Source organism: Lolium rigidum, chromosome 3 (genome assembly GCF_022539505.1).
Source record: "Lolium rigidum isolate FL_2022 chromosome 3, APGP_CSIRO_Lrig_0.1, whole genome shotgun sequence".
In the NCBI taxonomy this organism is placed as follows: Eukaryota; Viridiplantae; Streptophyta; class Magnoliopsida; order Poales; family Poaceae; genus Lolium; species Lolium rigidum.
Window position 1 is genome coordinate 397706394 of NC_061510.1, and position 16403 is coordinate 397722796.

Sequence of the window (16403 nt, forward strand, 5' to 3'; positions counted from 1 at the left end):
TTTTCCTTAAGGGATGCTTGCGCGGAAGGAAACGACGATTGAACGGGTACACAACTTTTCTCGCTTTTTCCCAAATATTTACTTTCAGTCTCATCTAAACAGTGTGTGCATGCATTGTATCCTTTGTTCGTCTGTCCTGAAATGTTACCGAGAGCAGAGCCAATCATTGATGGTTACGAATAGCAACGCTCGTAGGTCAAATTCTTGCTCTGTGTGCTCATCCCACACACGTACACCTGGTTTGGCCCACAACTCCAAAAGTTCATCGACTAATGGCCTTAGGTACACATCAATGTCATTGCCTGGTTGCTTTGGGCCTTGGATAAGCACTGGCATCATAATGAACTTCCGCTTCATGCACAACCAAGGAGGAAGGTTGTAGATACATAGAGTCATGGGCCGAGTGTCTGTGACCGCAGCTCTCGCTCCCCAAAAGGATTCATGCCATCCGTACTTAGACCAAAGTATAAGTTCCTTGCCTCACCTGCAAAATCCGGGAACTCTCTCCCGATGTTTCTCCACTGCCGACCATCAGCGGGGTGCCTCAACATCGCGTCTTTCTTACGTTCTTCCATGTGCCATCGCAACAACCTGGCATGCTCTTTGTTTCCGAACAAACGTTTCAACCGTGGTATTATTGGAGCATACCACATCACCTTCGCAGGAACCCTCTTCCTGGGTGGCTCGCCCTCAACATCACCAGGGTCATCTTTTCTGATCTTATACCGCAATGCACCACATATCGGACATTTATTCAAATTCTCGTACTTCTCACCGCTGTAGAGGATACAGTCATTAATGCATGCACTCATTCTTTGCATATTATGATTGCTGGATACTTGTATATACTTGTTTAGTTTGTTTGAGTGGTTTTCTAATAAGAGGGAGATGATATTTGGGGAAGTGCTGCCTGAAAACAGATTCTGGACTGTTACCTAAAAAAATTCTCAAAAATAGCCAGAACAGTATTTTGCGAAGCCAATTTTCCTGCTTGTTCCCCAGGTTGTTATCTAACTTTCATTAGTTGAACACTTTTCGATTTGAGCATTCGAAGAATTTATTAAAAATCGGGTACTCGTATCTATCTGTCAAGTTTGACGAATTTCTGCTGCTTTGTGTTTATGTGAGTTTTCTAGTTTGCTATTTCTTGTTTTTGCTTTGTTTCCTTCCCAAAACACAAAAATACCAAAAATATTTCTGTTGTTTCTCTTCACCATTTGTTTGCTTTGGTTTCTTGCATTTGTTTCGCTTTATTTGCTATTGCTAGTTTGCTATAAGAAAACCCAAAAAGATTTTGCTTTGTTTGCTTGTTTCTCTTTGTTCTTGTTTCTAATTCGAAAACACCAAAAATATTTGCTGTTCTTCTTTGGTTTGTAAAGTTCATCTTGAGTTCAATGGTCTTCGGTGGCTGGAGCGTGGTTTTCATTTCATATTATCCAAGGTACACAAGTGAAAGGCAATAATGACGATCTACGACAATTGGATTGTGGTGAGAGGCTGGTATGAACTCTATTTGTTTTCTTTTTTGTACATATACTCATCCATGTGAGCATGCTTAGTTGGTTCATGTGAGGTATATGTTATTTGAGAAAGTCTAGTAGTTCATGATCTCTCATGTTTAGCTCCAATTTATTAATATGAGTAGCATGTCATGGATGTTTGCTTGCATTGTTTTATTCATAAGTAAGTATGGCATTGTGGTATCCTCCTCTCGAATAATTCATTTATATCGACTTGGCACATGCTCACGCATGCATATGACTGAACAAAAAGTCAATTAAGCCTCGATGATCTATATTGCTTCAGAGTTCTTGTATCACTTTTATGCCTCCGTTAATTTATTTTGCCACAAGCATCATTATGACAGTTACTGCTCTCTTGATTTGTCGCTCCCTAGTCTTTTGCTAGCCTTCACTTGTACTGAGCGGGAACGCTGCTCGTGCTTCCAAACACCTGAAAACCAAGTTGTTCCAAAGTGTCCACCATAAATACCTATGCATGGCATTTCAAACCATTCCAAGTAAATTCTCATGCGCTACCTTTAAAACTTTCAAAATGCTTCTCAATTTGTGTTTATGTTTCATAGCTCATGAGGAAGTATGTGGTGTTTAGCTTTGAACCTTGTCATTTACTTTTGACGGACTCTCATATGGACTAGTGGCACATCCGCTTATCCAATAATTTTGCAAAAAGAGTCGGCAATGGGATTCCCAGTCCCGAATTAATTAACTTAAATAGACACTCCTCCATGGTTTGTGATTGTTGGACGGCACCCGAAGGATTCGGTTAGCCATGGCTTGTGTAAGCAAAGGTTGGGTGGAGTGTCATCATCATAATAAAACTAAAATAAAAAGGCACTCCTTCATGGTATGTGATTGTTGGCAGGCACCCGAGGATTCGGTTAGCCATGGTTTGTGTAAGAAAGGTTGGAAGGAGTGCCACATAAATATGCAAATAATTCATGGGAGCCGCTCTTGGGAGTCCGGTTGGCGAGGTAGTTAGTGTACCCATTACCATTCGTTGACAACAACAAACACCTCTCAAAATAATTTTACTCCTGATTTCAAAAATGAAAAGCTCTAGCGCATGTTAATCCCTGCTTCCCTCTGCGAAGGGTCAATCTTTTACTTTTATGTTGTGTCTCCATTATTTCTTTGAGCACTATCTTGAGAGCACAACTGTCATTCTTAGTATAATATGCTTGTCTCAAAATATGATTGATTGTGGTATAACTTTGATGCTTTTATCTTTGACAATCACTACTTCTAGTCTTTCTATGAACTCCAGAGGTGCCCGGGCATTTATGTTTTGCTGATCAAATACGGGCAAGCGAGATACCACTTTATCATACTCTCTTATGAATATTGCAATCCTGCTTATATACATGATTCATGATGCTTATTATTAATTGTTGGTACCTCTCCATGATTGACATAGCTGTTTGATGATCTTATTTGCATGTATCTCATTATGAACTGCTTAAGTATTAGCCATAGCATGAGAATATATACATCATATGAGCAAATGTGTTCGTGAAAGTTCTTTTATCGCTCAGCTTGTTAACTGAATTGCTTGAGGACAAGCAATAAGCTAAGCTGGGGGGAGTTGATACGTCCAAAACGTATCTACTTTCCCGAACACTTTTGCTATTGTTTTGCCTCTAATTTGTGTATTTTGGATGCATCTAACACGGACTAACGCTGTTTTCAGCAGAACTGTTCTGGTGTCTCGTTTTTGTGCAGAAATCCAACTTTCGGGAAAATCCTCGGAATTTATGCAGAAGGCCCTATTTTCCCGCAATACTGACGGAGCCAGAAGGACAAGTAAGGTGGAGGCCCGAGGGCCCCACACCATAAGGCGGCGCGGCCTGGGGGGGGCCCGCGCGGCCCTATGGTGTGGCCCCTCAGCCGGCCTCCGACGCCCTCCTTCGGATTATATATTGCCTTCGACCTAAAAACACACGGGGAGAAGTCGAAGTCGCCGTAAAGCCTCCGAACGCCGCCACATCGCGAAACTCCGTCGCGGGAGCCGAAGTCTCCGTTATGGCACTCCGCGGGACGGGGAATTGGAGGAGATCATCGCCATCATCACCGCCAACGCCTCTCCATCAACCAGCCATGTTTCCCCCATCCATGTGTGAGTAATTCCCCCGCTGTAGGCCGAAGGGGATGGTAGGGATTGGATGAGATTGGTCATGTAATAGCATAAGATTGTTAGGGCATAGTGCCTAGTGTCCGTAATTGGTACTTTGATGATATTGTTGCAACTTGCTATGCTTAATGCTTGTCACTAGGGCCCGAGTGCCATGATCTCAGATCTGAACATGTTATTATTTCATCATGATATTCATTGTTTATTGATCTTACCTGCAAGTTGTATACACATGTCGCTGTCCGGAACCGATGGCCCCAAAGTGACAGAAATCGGGACAACCGGAGGGGATGGTAGTGATGTGAGGATCACATGTGTTCACGGAGTGTTAATGCTTTGCTCCGGTACTCTATTAAAAGGAGTACCTTAATATCCAGATAGTTTCCCTTGAGGCCCGGCTGCCACCGGCTGGTAGGACAAAAGATGTTGTGCAAGTTTCTCATTGCGAGCACGTACGACTATAATTGGAACACATGCCTATTGATTGCTTTGTACTTGGACACCGTTTTATTATTATCCGCAAATGCCCCGCTATGATTGTTACATGAGTTTCTCTCATCCATGCAACGCCCGTCATCCGTCCCCGTGCCTACGGTATTTTAATCCTGCTGTTTACTAAAATCACTACAGCTGTCTTTGTTACTCTGCTCGTTGTTATTTCACTACTGCTACTACTATAAAATCAGTTACTACTCGATAAACTCTTGCGAGCAAGTCTCGTTTCCAGTGCAGCTGAATTGACAACTCCGCTGTTAAGGCTTCCAAGTGTTCTTTGTCTCCCCTTGTGTCGAATCAATAAATTGGGTTATACTACCCGTGAAGACTGCTGCGATCCCCTATACTTGTGGGTCATCACAACACAAAGGAAGATATAAGTTTCAGCAGTTGCTTTCAACTTCAACATGTTTATCTCATGGATAATTGTCAACACAAAGTAATATGATGAATGCAAATAAGCAAATATGTAGGAATCAATGCACATAGTTGACACAAGTGTTTGCTTCTAAGATAGAAAGAAGTAGGTAAACTGACTCAACATAAAGTAAAAGATAGGCCCTTCGCAGAGGGAAGCATGGATTGCTATATTTGTGCTAGAGCTTTTATTTTGAAAACATAGAAACAATTTTGTCAACGGCAGTAATAATTCATATGTGTTATGCATAAGATATCTTATAAGTTGCAAGCCTCATGCATAGATTACCAATAGTGCCCGCACCTTGTCCTAATTAGCTTGGATTTACATGGATTATCATTGCATAGCATATGTTTCAACCAAGTGTCACAAAGGGGTACCTCTATGCCGCATGTACAAAGGTCTAAGGAGAAAGTTCGCATCGGATTTCTCGCTTTTGATTATTCTCAACTTAGACATCCATACCGGGACAACATAGACAACCGATAGTGGACTCCTCTTTAATGCATAAGCATTCAACAACAGATAATATTCTCATAAAAGATTGAGGATTGGTGTCCAAACTGAAACTTCCACCATGGATCATGGCTTTAGTTAGCGGCAAAATGTTCTTCTCTAACAATATGCATACTCAAACCATCTGATCATGGTAAATCTCCCTTACTTCAGACAAGACGAACATGCATAGCAACTCACATGATATTCAACAAAGGTGAAATAGTTGATGGCGTCCCCAGAAACATGGTTACCGCTCAACAAGCAACTTATAAGAAATAAGATACATAATCTACATATCAATACCACAATAGTTTTTAAGGCTATTTTCCCATGAGCTTTATATTGCAAAGACAAAGGAATGAAATTTTAAAGGTAGCACTCAAGCAATTTACTTTGGAATGGCAGAGAAATACCATGTAGTAGGTAGGTATGGTGGACACAAATGGCATAGTTTTTGGCTCAAGGATTTGGATGCACGAGAAGAATTCCCTCTCAATACAAGGTTTAGGCTAGCAAGGTTGTTTGAAGCAAACTCAAGTATGAACCGGTTCAACAAACCTTACATAAGAACATATTGCAAGCATTATAAGACTCTACACTATCTTCCTTGTTGTTCAAACTCTCACCAGAAAATATCTAGACTTTAGAGAGACCAATCATGCAAACCAAATTTCAACAAGCTCTACGGTGTTTCTTCATTAGTAGGTGCAATGTACATGATGCAAGAGCTTAAACATGATCTATTTGAGCACAACAATTGCCAAGTATCAAATTATTCAAGACATTATACCAATTACCACATGTAGCATTTTCTGTTTCCAACCATATAACAATGAACGAAGCAGTTTTAACCTTCGCCATGAACATTAAGAGTAAAGCTAAGAACACATGTATTCATATGCAACAGCGGAGTGTGTCTCTCTCCCACACAAAGAATGCTAGGATCCGATTTTATTCAAACACAAATAAAAATAAATACATAAAGACGCTCCAAGTAAAGCACATAAGATGTGACGGAATAAAAATATAGTTTCACTAGAGGTGACCTGATAAGTGGTCGATGAAGAAGGGATGCCTTGGGCATCCCCAAGCTTAGATGCTTGAGTCTTCTTGAAATATGCAGGGATGAACCACGGGGGCATCCCCAAGCTTAGAGTTTTCACTCTTCTTGATCATATTGTATCATCCTCCTCTCTTGATCCTTGAAAACTTCCTCCACACCAAACTCAAAACAAACTCATTAGAGGGTTAGTGCATAATCAAAAATTTACATATTCAGAGGTGACATAATCATTCTTAATACTTCTGGACATTGCACAAAGCTACTGAAAGTTAATAGAACAAAGAAATCCATCAAACATAGCAAAACAGGCAATGCGAAATAAAAGGCAGAATATGTCAAAACAGAACAGTACGTAAAGACGAATTTTTCTGGGGCACTTAACTTGCTCAGATGAAAATGCTCAAATTAAATGAAAGTTGCGTACGTATCTGAGGATCACGCACGTAAATTGGCAGATTTTTCTGAGTTACCTACAGATGGGGCGGCTCAATTTCGTGACAGTAAGAATTCTGTTTCTGCGCAGTAATCCAAATCTAGTATCATCTTTACTATCAAAGACTTTACTTGGCACAACAATGCAATAAAATAAAGATAAGGAGAGGTTGCTACAGTAGTAGCAACTTCCAAGACTCAAATATAAAACAAAAGTGCAGAAGTAAAATAATGGGTTGTCTCTCATGAGCGCTTTTCTTTAACGCCTTTCAGCTAGGCGCAGAAAGTGTGAATCAAGTATTATCGAGAGGGGTTTGGAGTTTTCTCAACTATGCATTGTATCTTATCTATGTAAGTTTCAGAGGCTCCTTTTTCATTACTCTTAGGCTTGCTATTCTCATCAAACAAATTTTCAGGAACAATCCAATCAAAATTCTTTTCTAGTGCCTCGCACATTCCTAAGAGCTTGCAAGGTATTGATGTTTTAATCTCCCCCTCGCAATTAACTTTATTAGTGTACTTTAATCTATCTTTTTCCATCTTTTCAAGGGTATTTGCAAAATTTATATAAAAGCCAAGCATCTTATGTTTAATAAAGACTTTTCTAGCTTCTTTAGCTATATCACCAAATTCTCTAAGAAGGTCATTTAAAACAAAATCTCTCTTTTCTCCCGTTTCCATATCAGAGAGTGTAAGAAACATATGTTGCATTATAGGATTGAGATTAACAAATCTAGTTTCCAACATGTGTACTAAACAGGCAGTAGCACTATCATAAGTAGGAACAACTTTTACCAAGTGTCTATCTTCAAAATCTTCAACCATACTAACATGAGTGAAAAATGCTTCTATATTATCTCTTCCAATGATAGACCCTTGCCCTACCGGTATATCTTTCAGAGTGAACTTAGGAGGAAACATGATGAAATAAACAAAAGGTAAATAAAGTAAATGCAAGTAACTAATTTTTTGTGTTTTTAATATAGAGAATGCAAACAAGACAGCAAATAAAGTAAATGCAAGTAACTAATTTTTTTGTATTTTGATATAAGGAAGCAAACAAAGCAGTAAACAAAATAAAGTAAAGCAAGACAAAAACAAAGTAAAGAGATTGGAAGTGGGAGACTCCCCTTGCAGCGTGTCTTGATCTCCCCAGCAACGGCGCCGTAAAATGAGCCTTGATGACGCGTAAAGCACACGCCCGTTGGGAACCCCAAGTGGAAGGTGTGATGCGTACAGCAGCAAGTTTCCCTCAGTAAGAAACCAAGGTATATCGAACCAGTAGGAGTCAAGGAGCACGTGAAAGTTGTTGGTGGCGGAGTGTAGTGCGGCGCAACACCAGGGATTCCGGCGCCAACGTGGAACCTACACAACACAATCAAAATACTTTGCCCCAACTTAATAGTGAGGTTGTCAATCTCACCGGCTTGCTGTAAACAGATTAAATGTATGGTGTGGAAAATGATGTTCGTTTGCAAAGAACATTAAAGAACAATGTTTGCAGTAGATTGTATTCAGATGTAAAAGAATGGACCGGGGTCCACAGTTCACTAGTGGTGTCTCTCCAATAAGAAATAGCATGTTGGGTGAACAAATTACAGTTGGTCAATTGACAAATAAAGAGGGCATAACAATCCACATACATATCATGATGAGTAGTGTAAGATTTAATCGGGCATTACGACAAAATACATATACCGCTATCCAGCATGCATCTATGCCTAAAAAGTCCACCTTCGGGTTAGCATCCGCACCCCTTCCAGTATTAAGTTGCAAACAACAGACAATTGCATTAAGTATGGTGCGTAATGTAATCAACACAAATATCCTTAGACAAAGCATTTATGTTTTATCCCTAGTAGCAATAGCACATCCACAACCTTAGAACTTTCTATCACTGTCCCAGATTTAATGGAGGCATGAACCCACTATCGAGCATAAATACTCCCTTTTGGAGTTACAAGTATCAACTTGGCCAGAGCCTCTACTAGCAACGGAGAGCATGCAAGATCATAAACAACACATATATGATAGATTGACACTACTAGGAAAAGGCTTACCGCCGACAACCTGAAAAGGCTTACCGCCGGCACTTTCAAATTCGCCGGCGATAACCTCGCCAGTGGTAATGTGCTACCGCCGGCATATTCGTAAGCGCCAGCGGTAAGGTGGAAATACCCCCGGCGGTTTTCCCAACTCGCCGACGGTAATAGGTACCACCGGCACCTCCCAGCTCGCCAGCGGTAATTTAAGTTACCACCGGCAAACAACCCTATGTGCCGGCGTGTATTTTAGGATTTAAAAAAAAAACTGACATTAAATCACAAAACCTTCAGATATAGAATAAAAACAAATTCCCTATTTATTCTATACGCTCTTTATTCTATACGATCCAAAGTTTCTCTACATAACTGTATCTAAACTGAACAGTAATTACAATTTTGCTCATATTACAAATTTGCTCCGACGTGCTCCTCCGCACACAATATTCCTCTAGGTTCACTCCATGATCCCCAGATCGCCCTCCGCTCGATCCTCTTCCTCGCTGCCCAGGAGCACCCGGGGCTGCTTCTCCTTGCCGCTCGCCTCCGCCATGTTCGTCTCCGATTCCGGCCAAACAACACCGCAACATCATGAAAAAACAAGATAAGTGACCTGCCATCTAAGGAGTTACCATGGCAGCATTTATGTTTAGAAGGCATTTTGAAAGAAAAAAAGTAAGGAATATCTTCCTCGCTATTGAATTATTATCCAGGAGTATGCTACAGTAAAACACTAATGGCAAGTCCGAAGAAGAGCGGTAAATGAAATGCATGGGAGTTTCGACTACCCATAAGACACAAAAGTGAGCTGATATATGTGCCCGGCATTTCAAACTAAGCAGGTTTGTAAATTGTAAAGTGTTCGGATCATCCCAAAGCAGTATGAATGACCTAATAAACTGGATAGCAAATAAAAAGGTGAATCATGTACTCGCCGAGTTTAATTCAAAACTGAAATACAACCGAAAAAGCATGGAATAATCATTTAGCTAGTTCTGAAAATAGGAAGGCAGTAATGAGAGGATTGCGTAACATATGATCTCAGTAACAAAGGAGCTAGAATCGCAAGGCACTTACTTATCTCAGTATAAGATCAAATTCAGAAAATTATCTTCGAATGAGAGGATTGCAGTAACATATGATCTCGTAACAAAGGACCAGCCTCCTCGAGCTCGACGGTAGCGGTGCTCTTACCTGCTGCGTGCTCGGCGGTACGGCCGTGTTGGTGCCGTCGCTTGTCATCGGTGGCGATCACATGCAAGGGAGGAACCCTTTCCTCGCGCTTGACGCAGCAGCCTGCTGGAGCCCTCCGTGCCTCGCGCCTCCTCCTCGGGCTCACCAGCGGCTGGCTAGAGTCTCTGCGTCGCTCAACCGCGGCCCGCGCAAGGGAAGAGCCATATCCTCACTCTTGACGGTGACGGCCTGGTGGAGCCGCGCGCCTCCTCCTTGCTGCAAGGGTGCCGCTCATGAGTTATGTCTCAAATGTGTATGAGATCCTGCAGCAAAGAGGAACACTTGTTTAGCTGTATATGTGATGCCAACCAACATTGGTAAAAGAAATAATTACTTCCAAAGGAAATGAGCAAGTATGTTATAACCTGATTGTCTTTCACAAAGCAGTCTAACTAACACAAAATCTGCTTCCCTGCCTTGGAAAACCAAACTGAAATCTACCGATACTGATGTAGCTAGGATAGCAGCTAGTTCAGGTTAAGATGAGGTGGAAAATCAAAAAGTGGAAACGGTGGTAAGTTAGCGTTAATTCCAATTGCTTCCCACAAGAATCCCACGAGGGAGCATCGTTCTACATGTCATGTTTTCAACCTAGAAGAACCAGAACTCGCGCGCTATCTTCCATAACGAGAATAATCGAACAAAGTAACATTACGGACGAGCAGTGCTCCTCACCCCGGTGGCCATGTCCTCGAGGGTTTCAATCTTCTTCTCGATCATCCGCCCACGCGCCTTGCCGGAACCGCCTGCGTCAACAACACATAAATACCTGGGGAAAAACGCCGCATTAGGCAACAAACTCTGGACAAAACTAGCATCGAGATCCAGCGAATTTGAGACAATATTGAGCTAACCTTTGGCGGAATCGAAGAGGGACTCGTAGAACTCCTCCTCCCTCCGCAGCAGATCCGCGCTCGCCATGGCTGAATCCTTCGCGCAGAAGCCTCTCGCGCTCCCTCGCCGGTGTTCTGCTGCGGCGATAAAGGGTTCGGGGCGGGGCGGGGCGGGGCGGGACGATCTGGGCCTGGACGGGGAGGGAGGAGGCGGCGGCGGATTTTCTCCCGTGGGAGTTTGACCGAGAGAGACAGAGAGGAGGGAGGAACGGTGGACATGAGAAGATGAGGAAGAGCTGGTGCGATCGATAAGGCGCGTGGATGCGGTAATTTGGGCTCGGATGGTCCGTACGAGCACGTTACCCCCGTTGCTCTGGACGCGGTTTCGCTAGTGGCAGGGCCCATTATCGCCGGCACCTACGGCCCGCAAATGCTAGCGGTAAGTGCAGCCTGGGTGACCCACCCTGCTACTCATTACCCCCGGCATCTTCGTTTCAAGCTCGCCGGCGATAATGCAGGTACCCCTGGCATCTTCATTTCAAACTTGCCGGCGGTAGGGTGAGGTGATCCTGGAAGGCTTTACCGCCGGCATCTTGAAATCGTACTCGTCGGCGGTAAGGAGTGCGGCTATAAGCCTTTTCCTAGTAGTGTGATAATCAACTTGACATAGTATTCCATATTCATCGGATCCCAACAAACACAACATGTAGCATTACAAATAGATGATCTTGATCATGATAGGCAGCTCACAAGATCGAACATGATAGCACAATGACGAGAAGACAACCATCTAGCTACTGCTATGGACCCATAGTCCAGGGGTGAACTACTCACACATCAGTCCGGAGGCGATCATGGTGATGTAGAGTTCTCCGGGAGATGATTCCCCTCTCCGGCAGGGTGCCAGAGGCGATCTCCTGAATCCCCCGAGATGGGATTGGCGGCGGCGTCTCTGGAAGTTTTTTCGTATCGTGGCTCTCGGTACAGGGGTTTTCGCGACGAAGGCTATAAGTAGGCGGAAGGGCAGCGTCGGTGGAGGCACGAGGGCCCCACACCATAGGGCGGCGCGGGCCCCCCTCTGGCCCTATGGTGGCGGCGCCTCGTCGCCCCACTTCGTAATCCCTTCGGTCTTCTGGAAGCTTCGTGGAAAAATAAGACCCTGGGCGTTGATTTCGTCCAATTCCGAGAATATTTCCTTTGTAGGATTTCTGAAACAAAAAACAGCAGAAAACAGCAACTGGCTCTTCGGCATCTCGTCAATAGGTTAGTGCTGGAAAATGCATAATAATGACATAAAGTGTGTATAAAACATGTGAGTATCATCATAAAAGTAGCATGGAACATAAGAAATTATAGATACGTTTGAGACGTATCAAGCATCCCCAAGCTTAGTTCCTACTCGCCCTCGAGTAGGTAAACGATAACAAAGATAATTTCTGAAGTGACATGCTATCATAATCTTGATCAATACTATTGTAAAGCATATGAGATGAATGAAGTGATTCAAAGAAATGGTAAAGACAATGAATAAATTACTGAATCATATAGCAAAGACTTTTCATAAATAGTACTTTCAAAACAAGCATCAATAAGACTTGCATAGTAGTTAACTCATAAAGCAATAGATTCTTAGTAGAAAGTTTTGAAGCAACACAAAGGAAGATATAAGTTTCAATAATTGCTTTCAACTTCAACATGTTTATCTCATGGATAATTGTCAACACAAAGTAATATGATGAATGCAAATAAGCAAATATTTAGGAATCAATGCACACAGTTGACACAAGTGTTTGCTTCTAAGATAGAAAGAAGTAGGTAAACTGACTCAACATAAAGTAAAAGATAGGCCCTTCGCAGAGGGAAGCATGGATTGCTATATTTGTGCTAGAGCTTTTATTTTGAAAACATAGAAACAATTTTGTCAACGGCAGTAATAATTCATATGTGTTATGCATAAGATATCTTATAAGTTGCAAGCCTCATGCATAGATTACCAATAGTGCCCGCACCTTCTCCTAATTAGCTTGGATTTACATGGATTATCATTGCATAGCATATGTTTCAACCAAGTGTCACAAAGGGGTACCTCTATGCCGCCTGTACAAAGGTCTAAGGAGAAAGTTCGCATTGGATTTCTCGCTTTTGATTATTCTCAACTTAGACATCCATACCGGGACAACATAGACAACCGATAGTGGTTCCCCCTGACCTACCCTTCCGCCTACTTAAGCCTTCGTCGATAATAGTTCCAGTACCGAGAGCCACAATATGGAAAACCTTCCAGAGACGCCGCCGACGCCAATCCCATCTCGCGGGATTCAGGAGATCGCCTCCGGCACCCTGCCGGAGAGGGGAATCATCTCCCGGAGGACTCTTCACCGCCATGGTCGCCTCCGGAGTGATGTGTGAGTAGTTCACCCCTGGACTATGGGTCCATAGCAGTAGCTAGATGGTCGTCTTCTCCTAATTGTGCTGTCATTGTTGGATCTTGTGAGCTGCCTAACATGATCAAGATCATCTATCTGTAATGCTACATGTTGCGTTTGTTGGGATCCGATGAATAATGAATGCTATGTTATGTTGATTATCAATCTATCATCTATGTGTTGTTTATGATCTTGCATGCTCTCCGTTGCTAGTAGAGGCTCTGGCCAAGTTTTTACTTGTAACTCCAAGAGGGAGTATTTATGCCGATAGTGGGTTCATGCCTCCATTAAATCTGGGACAGTGACAGAAAGTTCTAAGGTTGTGGATGTGTTGTTGCCACTAGAGATAAAACATCAATGCTATGTCTAAGGATGTATTTGTTGATTACATTACGCACCATACTTAATGCAATTGTCTGTTGTTTGCAACTTAATACTGGAAGGGGTTCGGATGATAACCTGAAGGTGGACTTTTTAGGCATAGATGCATGCTGGATAGCGGTCTATGTACTTTGTCATAATGCCCAATTAAATCTCACACTACTCATCATAACATGTATGTGCATTGTCATGCCATCTTTATTTGTCAATTGCCCAACTGTAATTTGTTCATCCAACATGCTTATTCTTATGGGAGAGACACCACTAGTGAACTGTGGACCCCGGTCCATTCTTTTACATCGAATACAATCTACTGCAATACTCGTTCTATTGTTCTCTGCAAACATCATCATCCACACTATACATGTAATCCTTTGTTACAGCAAGCCGGTGAGATTGACAACCTCACTGTCACGTTGGGGCAAAGTAATTTGGTTGTGTTGTGCAGGTTCCACGTTGGCGCCGGAATCCCTGGTGTTGCGCCGCACTACACTCCGCCGCCATCAACCTTCAACGTGCTTGATACGTCTCCGACGTATCGATAATTTCTTATGTTCCATGCCACATTATTGATGATATCTACATGTTTTATGCACACTTTATGTCATATTTGTGCATTTTCTGGAACTAACCTATTAACAAGATGCCGAAGAGCCAATTCTTTGTTTTCTCGCTGTTTTTGGTTCAGAAATCCTAGTAAGGAAATATTCTCGGAATTGGACGAAATCAACGCCCAGGGTCCTATTTTGCCACGAAGCTTCCAGAAGACCGAAGAGTCAACGAAGTGGGGCCACGAGGTGGCCAGGAGGGTAGGCGGCGCGACCCCACCCTTGGTCGCGCCGACCTGTCTCCTGGACCCTCGCGACGCCCCCTGACCTACCCTTCCGCCTACAAATAGCCTTCGTCGCGAAACCCCCAGTACCGAGAGCCACGATACGGAAAACCTTCCAGAGACGCCGCCGCCACCAATCCCATCTCGGGGGATTCAGGAGATTGCCTCCGGCACCCTGCCGGAGAGGGGAATCATCTCTCGGAGGACTCTACGCCGCCATGGTCGCCTCCGGAGTGATGTGTGAGTAGTCTACCCCTGGACTATGGGTCCATAGCAGTAGCTAGATGGTTGTCTTCTCCCCATTGTGCTTAATTGTTCGGGTCTTGTGAGCTGCCGAACATGATCAAGATCATCTATCTCGTAATTCTATATGTTGTGTTTGTTGGGATCCGATGAATAGAGAATACCATGTTATGTTGATTATCAATTTATATCTATGTGTTGTTTATGATCTTGCATGCTCTCCGTTATTAGTAGAGGCTCGGCCAAGTTTTTGCTAGTAACTCCAAGAGGGGGTATTTATGCTCGATAGTGGGTTCATGTCTCCGTGAATGCGGGGAGTGACGAGAAACCTCTAAGGTTATGGATGTGCTTGTTGCCACTAGGGATAAAACATTGATGCTATGTCCGAGGATGTAGTTATTGATTACATTACGCACCATACTTAATGCAATTGTCCGTTGTTCGCAACTTAATACCGGAAGGGGTTCGGATGATAACTCGAAGGTGGACTTTTTAGGCATAGATGCATGCTGGATAGCGGTCTATGTACTTTGTCGTAATGCCCAATTAAATCTCACTATACTCATCATAATATGTATGTGCATGGTCATGCCCTCTCTATTTGTCAATTGCCCAACTATAATTTGTTCACCCAACATGCTGTTTATCTTATGGGAGAGACACCTCTAGTGAACTGTGGACCCCGGTCCAATTCTCTATACTGAAATACAATCTATCGCAATCTGTTCTACTGTTTTCTACGCAAACAATCATCATCCACACTATACATCTAATCCTTTGTTACAGCAAGCCGCTGAGATTGACAACCTCACTCGTTTCGTTGGGGCAAAGTACTTGGTTTGTGTTGTGCAGGTTCCACGTTGGCGCCGGAATCCCCGGTGTTGCGCCGCACTACATCTCGCCGCCATCAACCTTCAACGTGCTTCTTGGCTCCTACTGGTTCGATAAACCTTGGTTTCATACTGAGGGAAAACTTACCGCTGTACGCATCACACCTTCCTCTTGGGGTTCCCAACGGACGCATGCTGTACGCGTATCAGTGCTTCTTGGCTCCTACTGGTTCGATAAACCCTGGTTTCTTACTGAGGGAAACTTGCCGTTGTACGCATCACACCTTCCTCTTGGGGTTCCCAACAGACGCGTGCTGTACACGTAACAAGCAATCAAGATTTCTGGCGCCGTTGCCGGGGAGATCAAGACACGCTGCAAGGGGAGTCTCCACTTCCAATCTCTTTACTTTGTTTTTCTCTTGCTTTATTTTATTTACTACTTTGTTTGCTGCATTATATCAAAACACAAAAAAAATAGTTGCTAGCTTTACTTTATTTATTGTCTTGTTCGCAATCTTCATATTAAAAACACAAAAAAAATTAGTTACTTGCATTTACTTTATTTGCTTTTTGTTTATTTCATCATGCTTCCTCCTAAGTTTACTCTTAAAGATATACCGGTAGGACAAGGGTCTATAATTGGAAGGGATAATATAGAAGAATTTTTCACCCATGTTAGTATGCATGAAGATCTTGAAGATATACCCCTGGCAAAAACTGTCTCTACCTATGAAAGTGCCTCTGCCTATTTGGTACGCATGATAGAAACTAGATTTATTAGTCTCAACCCCATGATACAATACATGTTTCTTACACTTTCTGATATGGAGAGGGGAGAAAAGAGAGATTTTGTTTTAAAAGTCCTTGTTCGAGAATTTGAAGATATAGCTAAAGAAGCTAGAAAAGTTTTTATTAAGCATAAGAGGCTTGGTATGTTCACCGATTTTAAAAGAACATGAATAGAATAAGGTATACTAATAATGTTAATGACGGTGGGGAGATTAAAGCACCAATACCTTGCAAGCT